This window comes from Apium graveolens, chromosome 10, assembly GCF_009905375.1.
Source record: "Apium graveolens cultivar Ventura chromosome 10, ASM990537v1, whole genome shotgun sequence".
NCBI lineage: Eukaryota > Viridiplantae > Streptophyta > Magnoliopsida > Apiales > Apiaceae > Apium > Apium graveolens.
The window spans coordinates 50,196,934-50,207,846 of NC_133656.1; the positions used below are offsets into that span (position 1 = coordinate 50,196,934).

A 10,913-nucleotide genomic window follows, 5' to 3' on the forward strand; every position below is an offset into this window, starting at 1 on the left:
AGACCCCGTAGTACTCCCCCTCAAGAACTTCAGAATCCCCTGATAAATCACCATCCCCAAATCTATATAATCGCCCTGAAGAATGCCCCACAACAACCGTGCACGCTCCACAGTAATCTCATGCACATGCGAAGATGGCATGATGTTAGCATAAATAAAAGTGTTCCATGCACGGGCAAACCTGTTCATTCTGGAAGCCGAGAACGTAGAATACTCGGTCGTGCCCCTCTTGATCTTCCAGTGAGTATCGGGCTGGCACATAGTAGCAACAATAAGATCCAGATCAAAATCCTCCGGAGTCTTATCGTTCCAGGTGTCCTGCCTGGGCTTCCTCGCGAGCTGCTCAATCACAGTTCTGATAGCCTCTACACTATACTCCACCATCCTCCCTCGAACCACCGTGAAACCATTCTTCTCGACCTTGGCGTTCACATAGAACTCGCGAACAACACTCATGGGCACAGCAGCGGGTGCCTGGCAAATAGGAACCCAGCCCATCTCAAGAATCATCTCCAACAGCTGACCATCCTTCCCTGATGGAAGTAAACCTCGTTCCTTGATGATTGGCTTCGAAAGAAGCCTAGTATACTCTGCTTCAGCCTCGGGAGTAGAGAACCTTGGCCTTACACCACCCACACTTGATGAATCAGTGGTGTTGCTGTCGACTTGTGTTATTTGTCTCTTGGGTGCCATTGGAAGTGAGTAGAGAGAATAAGAGTTGTGTTTAAGAGAGAATTTGTGTTTGAGAATTTGTGAATTGGTGGAGAAGTTTGTGTATGAGGTGTATGTATATATAGGTGATGAAAAGAGAATTATATATGGAATAGAAGTGGGATTTGATTATGGGAATAATGGGAGTAATGGGTTTGATTTGGAGAGGGAATTATGGGATGTGGGAGAGTAAAAATCGGTTTGGAATTGATTTTTACTAAAAATCCCGATTTTCTCTTAAAAATGATGTTTTATTTTTTTCTGAGTCGGGACACGGCGCGACCGCGTGCTGAGACAGCATGGGCGCGTGCTACTTCTGCCAATTCGGCGCGGCCACACGCTGTAACAGCGCGGGCGCACCATGTATTTGTGAAATCAGCGCGGGCGCGCGCTAGGACAGCGCGGGCACGCCAAGCTTCTGAAGTGAGCCCTAATTTTTTTTCTTTTTCTGATTTTTTTATGATTTTCTCTTTTCTTCTTGCTTCCTCTACTTACTAATGTACAACAAACTTGGGTTGCCTCCCAAGAAGCGCATCTTTTATATCGCTAGCTCGACGTAGAACATTGAGCTCAAACGGACAAAATAACGGCACTAACCAACTCGCGGTTTACCGTGTCACCATAGTAATGCTTCAACCTCTGATTATTTACCTTGAATGCCTGGCCCGGATCATTCTCAAAAATTTCCACCGCTCCATGTGGAAACACAGTTTTGACAATAAACGGCCCTGACCATCTTGACTTCAACTTTCCAGGAAAAAGACGGAGATGAGAATTGAATAATAGAACTTGTTTCCCCAGTATAAATGATTTGAGCACTAGACCCCGACCGTGCCACCTCTTGACCTTCTCCTTATACATTTTGTTGTTCTCATAAGCTTGAAGTCAAAACTCGTCGAGTTCATTCAATTGAAGCATCCTCTTCTTTCCAGCCGCATCCAAGTCCAGATTCAACTTTTTCAAAGCCCAGTATGCCTTATGCTCGAGCTCCACAGACAAATGACACCCCTTTCCATAAACCAACTGAAACGGCGACATTCCCAATGGAGTCTTATATGCTGTTCTATAAGCCCAAACAGTTTCATCAAGCTTTAAAGACCAATCTTTCCTCGATGGACATGTGACTTTCTCTAAAATGCGCTTGATCTCTCTATTAGATACCTCAGCTTGACTATTCGTCTGAGGATGATAAGCCGTAACAATGCGATGATTCACATTATACCTTTTCATTATAGCAGTGAACTTGCGATTGCAAAAATGCGATCCCTCATCATTGATTGTGACTCTTGGAGTTCCAAACCTTGTGAATATCTTCTTGTGAAGAAAATCAAGCACCACTTTCGCATCATTCACTGGCAACGCCTTAACTTCAACCCATTTCGACACGTAATCAACCGCCAACAAGATATACTGATTGTTACAAGATGAGACAAATGGCCCCATGAAGTCAATTCCCCAAACATCGAAGACCTCAACCTCGAGAAGCACATTAAGAGGCATCTCATCTCTCTTAGACATATTACCCACACGTTGACATCGATCACATTTCAAAACGAACTGGTGAGCATCTTTAAATAATGTCGGCCAAAAGAAACCTGCTTGAAGAACACGAGCTGCTGTCTTTTCTCCATCATAATGTCCTCCATAAGCCGTTGAGTGGCAATCTCGCAAGATCCCACCCGTTTCACTGTAAGGAATACATCTCCTGATGATTTGGTCAGCTCCTTGTCGAAAAAGAAACGACTCATCCCACATATACCACTTCACTTCATGTAGAAACTTCTTCCTTTGAGCATAAGATAAGTTGGGAGGCATGATATTACTCACAAGGTAGTTTACAATGTCTGCAAACCACGGTTCTTCTTCTTGCACTCTAAACAGCTGCTCGTCGGGAAAAGAATCATTTATCAATGTCTTATCCAATGAAGTAGCATTAAGATTTTCTAAACGCGAGAGGTGATCAACGACTTGATTTTAAATTCCTTTTCTGTCCTTGATCTCTAGTTCAAATTCTTGAAGCAAAAGAACCCATCTAATCAATCTAGGCTTTGAGTCCTTATTTGAGATGAGATATCGAATTACAGTGTGATCAGTGAAAACTGTCACATTAGTCCCAAGTAGATAAGATCGAAATTTCACAAAACCATAGACAGTAGCCAAAATCTCTTTCTTCGTTATAGTATAATTCAGTTGAGCACCATTTAGGGTCTTACTAGCGTAGTAGACCACATTAAATATGTTTTTCTTCCTCTGCCCAAGAACTGCTCCAATTGCATAGTCACTTGCATCGCACATCATCTCAAAAGGTTCATTCCAATCAGGTGTAGTTATGACCGGTGCTGTGATTAAACTCTTCTTCAATGTCTTAAAAGCTACAAGGCACTTGTCATCAAACTTGAAGGGATATCTTTTTCTAGCAAACTACATAATGGCTTCAAAATTTTCGAGAAGTCTTTGATGAAACGCCTATAGAAACCCGCATGACCAAGAAAACTGCGAATTCCCTTAACAGAAGTAGGTGGAGGAAGATTCTCAATGACCCCCACCTTAGCCTTGTCCACCTCTAGACCCTTACTAGAAACCTTGTGCCCGAGAATAATGCCCTGACACACCATAAAGTCACATTTCTCCCAATTGAGAACCAGATTGGTCTCAACACGTACACCTTTTGAGAACATGTCCAAGATTTTGCAAGCATTCATCAAAAGAATCGCCAAAGACTGAGAAGTCATCCATGAACACCTCCACATTCTGGCCAATCATATCAGAAAAGATGGCCATCATACATCTCTGAAGTGTGGCTGGCATACCACACAGACCAAAAGAAACTCGTCTGAAGGTGAAAGTACCAAATGGACAAGTGAAGGTAGTTTTCTCTTGATCTTCTGGAGCGATACAAATTTGATTATAACCCGAATAACCATCCAGAAGACAATAGTACTCATGACTAGCCAACCTGTCAAGCATCTGATCAATGAAGGGAAAAGGGAAGTGATCTTTCCTAGTGGCTTTGTTCAGCTTCCTGTAGTCCATGAAAACTCTCCACCCCGTGACTGTTCTAGTAGGAATAAGCTCATTCTTCTCATTTGTTACCACAGTAATTCCACCTTTCTTTGGCACACATTGAACAGGGCTTACCCAAGAACTGTCAGATATATGATTGATAATTCCTGCATCTAGCCACTTAAAAATTTCATTCTTCACTACTTCCTTCATGATTTGATTAAGTCTTCTTTGCTGCTCGACCGTAGGCTTGCTACCCTCCTCTAGCAGAATTTTATGCATATAATAAGAAGGGCTGATTCCCTTTATATCTGCTATAGTCCAGCCAATTTCCGATTTGAACTCTCTCAGAATTCTCAGAAGCTTTTCCTCATCACTACCTGAAAGGTCAGATGCAATAATAACAGGCAGAGTAGATGCATCACCTAAAAACGCATACCTCAAATGCTCAGGTAAAGGCTTAAGCTCAAGAGTGGGAGCTTCCTTAATAGATGGCTTGAGGTGTTTATGAGCTTTGTTCAATTCCTCAATTCTCAGAGATTTAAAAGGCATATCAATCTTCCTTTTCCAGGGAGAAGCATTCAAATACTGCAATTGTTCTTCACCTTCGTCATCTTCACTATCCGAATTCCCCAATAAGGCTTTTTCTAAGGCATCGGACCTTAGCAATTTATCAAGTTCCGATGTGATCACCGAATCGACCAACTCCACTTTTAAGCACTCCTCATTATCAGTAGGAAATTTGATAGCGTTGAACATATTAAAAGTAACATCCTGATTCAGAACTCGCATTGTGAGCTCACCCTTTTACACATCTATCAAGGTTCGGCCAGTTGCCAAGAAAGGTCTCCCCAAGATTATGGGAATCTTCTTATCCTCCTCGAAATCAAGAATTACAAAATCAGCAGGGAAGATGAGTTTATCAACCTTGACCAAGACATCCTCCATAATACCTCGTGGATATGTAATAGAACGGTCGGCCAACTGCAAGGTCATATAAGTCAGTTTGGGATCAGGTAAGTCCAACTACTTGAAGATTGACAAAGGCATCAGATTGATGCTAACTCCCAAGTCACATAAGCATTTGTCAAAAAACACTTTTCCAATATTACACGGAATAGTGAAACTTCCAGGGTCTTTAAGCTTCGGAGGCAACTTTTGTTGCAGCACAACACTGCATTCCTCCGTGAGAGCGACCGTCTCTAAATCATCTAGCTTCACTTTCCGAGAAAGAATACCTTTCATAAACTTTACATAACTAGGCATCTGCTCAAGAGCCTCAGCAAAAGGTATGTTGATATGAAGTTTCTTGTACGCCTCCAGAAACTTCTCAAATTACTTTTCCAGCTTCTTCTTCTGCAGCCGCTTAGGAAATGGCGGTGGAGGATAGATCTATTTCTCCCCTGTATTACCCTCAAGAGGAGTGTGCTCAACAGAAGTCTTCCTTGGTTCCACTTCTTCATCCTGCTGCTCTACTGCTTTCTTAGCCCCAACTTCTTCGGTCAACTCTTGAGTTTGTTCAGAATTCGCAAACTTTCCAGACCTCAAAGTGATTGCTTTTACCTGCTCCTTAGCTTCCCTCTTTACTGGCACTTCAGTATCACTGGGTAGTGTACCAGGCTGATGATTTAGAAAGGCATTGGCAATTTGACCAATTTGATTTTTCAAGGTCTTGATAGAAACAACTTGACTTTTGCACATAAGCTTCAACTCCTCTAATTCAGATTTTTCATTAGCTTGTTGCAGCTGGAGTTGTTGTCTTGGAGCTTGATAGGGAATAAAATAAGGCCTGAGTATGTAATTAATATGGCATTAATTATATCAGAATTAGGCCAGCAACCAGACCCATTTGAGAGGGCCCAAAACCCTGAATATTAATTAATTTCTTAATTAATTAATAAGGGATAAGTCAGCTGATAAGATGAGTCCTAGAGGGGAAATAAATCCTTGTAGATTGGCCTCCAAGAAACCTCGTGGGATAAGGAATCAGCTTCCTACCTCTTAGGACTCCAAAGTCCATTTTAATTCTGAGACTTGCCCACCAAGTCTCCTAACCCAAGTCCAATTCAAGGACTCCCAACATATATATAAGGGGCCTCACCCCATAAATCAGAACTATATTTTTTGACTTGATACTTGACATACAGCAAGGTACGTAGGCATCTTGTTAAGGCAGATCGAGTCACGAAACACAAGAGCAGTCAAATTGAGCCTCGAAGATCACGTTCCCTAGTAATCAACACATCAATTATTAGACCTTAGTTTTTGATCCATAACATTTGGCGCCATCTGTGGGAAAGCACAACAACAACCATGGCGAGAACACGGATAGGAAGCAACGCCCTTGAAGGAGGAACACCAGCGGGGACAACCCAAATAATTTTGTCAACCGTGGAGGTACCTCCGCATTCAACCTATGCCGCCACCCAAGGAGGAGCCCAGGTAGAGGCAACTGAACCTCAACCCAAAGGGACGATTCCCGCGGCTCCTCAAGGGACGAATCCCCAACTTCAACAGCTACATACACCTGTGAATTCTCGACCCATTGGGTATGAGTATTCAATTATTGTGACCACTAACCCCCTTATGAGATGCCCATTTACCCCAAGGTTGGAGGAAATGAACATGCTGGACGGAGTGAAGCACGAGGGCGAACACCTCCTACATACAAGGTTTGGCTCCTATCCTAGAGGATCAGGAATTTTCTGGTCCTTACACTGAGAGAGACTCCGAATCTTCAGATGATGAAGTGGCCCCAAGAAGGAGACGTGCTGGCAAAGAGATGATGGTAACCAACATCATAGGAGCACCCGAGGGGTGAATCCCCAAGAAGTGCATGAGAGAATCAAGGCTCACGAGGCTGAGATTCAAAGGCTGAAGCGTGACTTGGAGGTGCACCAGGCTCCCAGACTCCCACTACCACCTAGGGGGAGAAATCCTCCTCCAATCATAGAACTGGATGGTCCGTCACAAAGAAGAACTATAGTCCCAAGAGCTGATCCAAGCAACCTTCTCCCCCTTGGAGATCTTGATGATCCTACTCCACCATTCACTGAAGAGATAATGAATGCCCATATCTCAAGGAAGTTCAAGATGCCCACTATCAAAGCTTATGATGGCACTGGAGATCCCTCCAATCATGTCAGGATATTCTCTAATGCACTGTTGTTACAGCCCGTGAATGACTCCATTAAGTGTCGGGCCTTTCCTGAAACCCTGTCGGGAATGGCTCAAAGATGGTATAGTCATTTGCCCCCGAACTCTATTGGGTCCTTCAGAGAATTAGGTCAGGCTTTTATTAAGCAGTTCATCAGTGGGAGAGTGCATGAGAAAAGTTCAGCATCCCTTATGAGCATTGTGCAGGGAGCAAAGGAATCCTTAAGAGACTACCTGAATCGTTTCACAAAGGAAGCTTTAAAAGTCCCGGACCTTGATGACAATGTAGCTATGATAGCCCTGCAATAGGGAACTAGGGATGAGTTCTTCAAGATGTCCTTGGCCAAGCGCCACCTGAAAGCATGTTGCAGATCCAAGATAGGGTTGGGAAGTACATCAAAGTGGAGGAGAGCATGAGGAAGACAATAGTAAGTAACAGGCCCACTAGAGGCAAGAAGCGGAAATCTGATCTAGAATATATCGCCAAGGACAAGTATCCCAAAACTGAACAAAACCCTAATTCAACCCCAAAGAAGGGAGGACCTGGCAAAAGTTCACTGAATATGCTAAGCTGAATGCTCCTAGAAGCCAGATCTTGATGGAAATCGAGAAAGATCAAGATATTCGTTGGCCTAAACCCTTGAAGGCTAATCCTTCCAAGCTAGATAAGAGCAAATATTATAGATTTTACAAAGATGTTGGTCATGATACCGATGAGTGTAGGCAACTGAAAGATGAAATAGAATTCCTCATCCAGAAAGGAAGATTGAACAAGTACACTGGCGAAGGAAGATATAGGAATAACAATGGGAGAAAGAACTTTGAAGATCGTAGGAGGGACCAAGATAATCAGGGGCGGAATCTCCAGCCTAGGGGACCAGTTATACATGCAATCTTTGGAGGACCGCGACCCCGAGGGCCTGTGATAAACACAATTTTTAGAGGACCAACTGCTGCCGGGTTATCTAGGAACTACAGGAAAGCATATACCAGAGAGGTTATGCATATTATTGGGGAAGCCCCGAATAGGGCCATGACAAGAGTAACAATGGCATTTGATGATTCTGACTTAGAGGGTATGCAATTTCCTCATGACGACCCGTTGGTCATAACACCAATAATAGGGAACTGATAAGTGGCATTTTATACCACTTAGAGCGTCTCATAACGGCTTGAACTGGTGTCTTGAACTCGAGTATTTTGTGTATTTGACGTGTTTTCTAGTGTTTTTGCATTTCAGGGTATAACTTGCTTTGATAGGTGGTTTTCATCAAATAAAGCTTAAGGAAGTGCTTGGAATTAGTCTCGGGGTGATGAGCGAAGAAATCAGCAAAAACAGAAGCAATTCAAGGAATTTTCCAGAAGGGTTGCAGGAGCCCGCGTGCTAGTAGCAGGTGACTGCCTGCTAGCAGGCGCCCGCGTGGAGGATGTAGGCATCCGCCTGTGTGCGGAAATTCAGATTCTGGATTTTATTAATTCGAGTCCAATTGGGCTTCTGTTAGCGCTGGTTCTCTTGGGCTATTATATAAACCTTATGGGAAGACGTTTTCTTCATAGAAGAGATAATCAAGAGCGAAGGCAAGAAGATTGAGAAGACCATTTTAGCACGCAACAATGAAGAAGAGGAAGCATACGTTTATCTTGTTACTCTTTTAATTCGTTGTGACAATGGATGCTAGTTTTCTTTATGCTTTGAACCTTAATACTCTTGTGACATACTTCATTATTTATTAAGTATTTTTATTAATTTATATCGTTGTGTTATTATCATGCTTTCATATGAACCCATGGTGACGATGAGTTTTATTATGGGCTAATCGTGATCATGGGATCCTAGCAGATTTACTATGGATTTCTTTAGTTAATTGTTTAATACCTTGATATGTGGTGATTGTATGATAACTAGCATAGGTTGTGCTTATTCGTCTTATGTGCATTGCGAACATGGAAGATAGCCTGTTAATCTCTTGTGAAGCGACAGTGAATCTTGAGATTTAGAACTTGCCATGCTAGCATAGGTTCATGTATTGTATGTATGATTAGTGGGTAACTCTAACCGTTTTACTTGCCCTGTGTAATCATCATGAATAAATTGCGCTTAAATCGTTATGTTGTCAAATTCTGTAGACATATAGGGTCTCAACATAATTGATGCCTATTCAACTTCTATCTTAATTGTGGATGCTTGGTAGAATGGTATTCGTACAACGAAAGTTGGCATTTATCAGTTTCGTGTTGTTCGATTAATATCATCACCATTACATGCTAAGGTTAATGACAATAACTATTGAATGAAGTAGTAATGAAGTTAGGATCTCATGTGTGTTTAATATTGTTAATTCAAGTGTTTAATTCTCGTAGTAATTATTAGTTAACCAATCTTAATTGTTATTGTCTTGACATTGAAGAATAATCATACATTGGTGAGTAAGTGTTAATTAGATATAATTAATCAGAGTCTCTGTGGGAACGAACTAGAAATCATTCTATATTACTTGCAAACGTGTATACTTGTGTGATTTATTTAGCGCATGCTTTGTGCCTAAGAAGTTTTTGGCGCTGCTGTCGGGGACTCGGTGTTAATTTGTTTAGTTTATGTACTTGCCATCAGTGGTCATTAAGATTTATTTATTAAGACTTGTTACTTACTGGTTCCGGTTGTGTTTCAGGTACTCTAGCGAGCATTTATGCAAACACGTTCTCACACTCATAAGAGAAATCTGGATAAAGATGAGGAGACAGATACAACTCTTGACTTTCCGGAGAAGATAGTTTTTGAAGATTCAGATAAAGAGAATGAAAAGAAAGAACCTGAAATAATGGGTGATCGTGTAGTTCAAGTTGATCCAGCTCTTATGGACTTTTCTCGGCCTAAAATTGATGACATTCAGTCAAGCATCATTCATCCGGCTATTCAGGCCAATACTTTTGAAATCAAGTCGGGCACTATTCAGATGGTGCAGAATTCTGTTGCTTTCGGAGGTGCTGCGACTGAAGATCCCAACATGCATATCAGGAATTTTGTCGAGATCTGTAGTACTTTCAAATATAATGGTGTTACTGATGAGGCTATCAAGCTGAGGCTTTTCCCATTCTCTTTGAGGGACAAAGCTAAGGACTGGTTACATTCTTTACCAGCTGGGTCCATCACTACTTGGGAAGATCTTGCATAAAAGTTTATGGTGAAGTTCTATCTAATGGCCAAAACTTTCAGCTATGAGGAGTGCTCTTACTCAGTTTGCGCAAAAACAAGGAGAATCTATGTGTGAGGCTTGGGAGCGCTACAAGGAGATGTTGAGAAAGTGTCCACATCATGGTATGCCTGGATGGATGGTGATCACTGGTTTCTACAATGGTTTGGGGGCCCAATCTCGGCCCATGCTCGATGCATCTTCTGGAGGCGCCTTGTGGGACAAAAGCTATACTGAGGCCTATAATCTCATTGAAACTATGGCTGCGAACGAGTATCAAAACTCAACTCAAAGGATGATGACTGTGAAGGTAGCAGGTATTCTGGAATTGATGCAGCTACAACTATTGCAGCACAGCTTCAGGCGCTGTCTATGAAGGTCGATTCTTTAGCCAACTATGGAGAAAATCAAATAGCCAGTGTCTGTGAGCTTTGTGCAGGCTCTCATGCTACATATTAGTGTTCTCTTGTTAATGAATCTGTTCAGCATGTGAACAATTTTCAGAGACCGCAGCAGCCTGTGCCCGCTACTTATCATCCTAATAACAGAAATCATCCCAATTTCAGCTGGAGCAATAATCAGAATGCTGTTCAACAAACATATCAGCAAGCTGTAAGTAAATAGTTTAATCCACCTGGATTCCAGCAACCTTAGCAATTTGCTCAAAGGAAATCATATCCTCAACAAGGAGGTGCTGCTCCACCTTCTAGTGCTGATTTTGAGGAGTTAAAGCTGTTGTACAAAAGTCAGGCTATTTCTATCAAGACCTTGGAAAATCAAATTGGACAAATAGCCAATGCCTTGCTCAATCATCAACCTGGCATACCTCCCAGCGATACTGAAGTGCCAGGA

General features: G+C 42.2%; 1 non-coding gene across 1 annotated transcript; it reads right to left on the reverse strand.

The window, feature by feature from the left end:
- Positions 1–10,083: 10,083 nt before the first annotated feature.
- Positions 10,084–10,190, reverse strand: LOC141694415 (small nucleolar RNA R71). Its single transcript, XR_012563724.1, has one exon. It is a non-coding gene; the product is annotated as a small nucleolar RNA R71 (small nucleolar RNA).
- Positions 10,191–10,913: the final 723 nt, after the last annotated feature.